Source organism: Poromitra crassiceps (assembly GCF_964638095.1).
Source record: "Poromitra crassiceps genome assembly, chromosome: 20".
In the NCBI taxonomy this organism is placed as follows: Eukaryota; Metazoa; Chordata; class Actinopteri; order Beryciformes; family Melamphaidae; genus Poromitra; species Poromitra crassiceps.
Window position 1 is genome coordinate 9744643 of NC_139637.1, and position 2931 is coordinate 9747573.

Sequence of the window (2931 nt, forward strand, 5' to 3'; positions counted from 1 at the left end):
AGGCCTTGGCCACACTGATCCGTGGTGTCTGTCCATGTGCGTTCATTTCTCTGTTCACTTCCATTCATTTTCAATGACAGCTGTCTGACTGTCCGTGGAGCACTCAGAAGCGTACGCATCCAGAACATTTGCATACGTTTTGATGGACAGAAAGTTGAAGAGGGATGAACTTTTTCTGGATGGACGTATCGGATGGTCGGATGGTCGGATAGTCACCGTCCGTTTAGCCAATCAGAGTCGAGGTCTCGAGAGGAGGCGTTCCGAGATTTGATTCAACTTTTCAAAGAAGATGGCGGCCGAGGCGGTGAAGGAGGCTATAATTAATGCTGTGTTCACCATCCCGCTGTTGTACAACGTGATAGTCAGTGTCACCGTCTGATTTCACCATCTGATCTGGTCATTCGGTGGCATTTTATTGCCACATAAGTAACGTAGCGCACAGAGCTACCAGCTAGCTGACGCCAGCTTTCTTCTTCTCTCGGTTTATAGGCGGGTCGCTGACACCTTCAAGGTGCTTACCGCCACCTGCTGTACAAGTAGGTTACTTGTACAGATACATAAATCTATCCGTCTATCTGTTCTGTCCATTTTCTGATGGATCAGTGTGGCCAAGGCCTTAGGGTTGAGTAGTATGAGGATGAGGATGATGAAGAGATACAGTATGAGGTGTTTATCTGACAGTAACAAGATGCAGGATTATGTTGCATGATATTATATATAGGGATGTCCCGATCAGGTTTTTTTGCCCCCAAGTCCGAGTCCGAGTCCTTTGATTTGAGTATCTGCCGATACCGAGTCCCGATCCGATACTTTTATAATACATTTAAAAAATGAAGAGCGAAGAAAATTATCCAGGATGTCCCTTATTTTTATTATATTTTAACATGTAACACTTATCATGCACAACTGTGCATGCAAGTAGTGCAGTGTATTGTAAACTGAGCACTAGTTATGAGGTAGCTTGAACATTCTCAAGTCAGAACAGAAAAATTATTCTTCACATTAGAACTAGTGCAACATTAGAACTTAGTGCAACATCACAGACTCAATAGTCTAGTGTTAAAACAAACAGCAGCTTAACTTAAAATGCCAGTCAGGCATTAAAATAAAAAATAAATAAATAAAAATATCAAATAAAACAAATGAGCCAATATTCAAGCAGTGCAGTGTATTGTAAACTGAGCACTTATGAGGTAGCTTAAAGATTTTCAAGTCAGAATAGAAAAAATATTCTTCACATTAGAACTAGTGCAACATTAGAACTTAGTGCAATATCAGTGCCAGTGTGTCTGTGACGCTGCGCTGGGAAAGCAGGCCCTCGTGCACGACAAGTTGTAATGTGTGCGCTACACAGCCCACACTCTGTACTCCCATATCCAGCATGGCTTTCTTCATATTTGCAGCGTTATCGCGCAAAATGATATGGACTCGGTTCTTGTCTATTCCCCAGTTGTTCAGCATCCTCTCCATCGCCTGCTGGATGCGCTCTGCTGTGTGGGATCCACGAAATTCCTGTGCATGCAAAGTCGCACGGCTTAAAACAAAACTGGAGTTGATCCATTGCGCAGTGAGGCTTAGAAGGGCCATGAAAACACAGACGAACTCCAAATATCTGTGGTAAACGCGACATCAGGCACGTCTTTCAATAGGACAAGCAGCTTGTCGCTTATCTTTTTCTGGAGCGCTGGCAGAGCCTTTTCAGTGATATAGTGTCGAGAGGGCATGTCGTATCGTGGTTCCATGTACTCCATAAGCATGATAAAACCCGGGTCGTCTACCAGAGAGAGTGGCTGGTCACTCATTGCTATCATCTCGGCTATTTTTTCTGTGATCTTTTTCGCCTTTTCACTGTCGTTCTCGTCGTTCACTTTGAAATATTTCCACACAGCAGACATGATAGCGGCAGCGCGGCTCAGCTTCAAAACAAACTGGCGTGCTCTCTGCGCATGCGGTGCGGTGTTTTTGTGAGGCTGTCTGGCTGAGTGTCGTTTGACACAGACAAGGTCTGACTCTGTAAACGGTGGTAGTAATACTAATTTTATTCTAATTTATTTTGAATCACCAATAGCCCATATATAAAAAATCTGATAAAAATAATGACTCGGACATATGATCGGGTCATAATGTCCGAGTCCGGATCGAGTCTGCAGTCACGTGATCGGCCCCGATTTCCGATCACGTGATCGGATCGGGACAACCCTAATTATATATATATATCATATTTTGGGGATGTCTAAGAATCTGCCTTTGCTCTTGTAGTAAATGTTATCCAACGTATGGTAGCTTGAGAGTTCATTCCACCAGTGAACTACAGCTGGGGGATTGGATGCTTTCCAATTTAAAGCTATGCATTTCCTAGCTGCCAACAGGGCAAGACCTATGTATTTACTTTGAATGCATTGTTTTTGTTTGGTTGTTTGTCCAATAGTCTTGTTTGTTCTTGGATTATTGTGTATCTTATGCAGTTTTCTTGTTTTGTTGTGTTGTGTTTTGTTGTTCTTTGTGGGGGATATGGGATATGATAGTCCATGTATGTCGTGTAAATGTTCTTTCTTAAAGATAAAAAAAAACGATTAGTCGACTACTAAGCACAGTGTCGACTAGTGGTTTTACTAGTCGACTAGTCGACTAGTCTGTGAATGCCCTATAGTGCACCATCTCCATCCCCCCACTGGGTGTGATGAAGAATCTTTTTGATGACTTCTTCTGATTCTGTTAAAAAATCAATAAGAAAAATGTCTTTGTTGTCCGTCTGTCTGCTTGTTACAGAGATGAAGCTCGGTCTAAAGATGAGATGTTGACACACACACACCCCCCCCCCCCCCCCCCCCCACACACACACACACACACACACACACACACCCTGCACCCCGCCTTTGTTCACCATGGGGTACACCTTCAGAGAGCTTCTGTCTCCACAAACCACGCCTG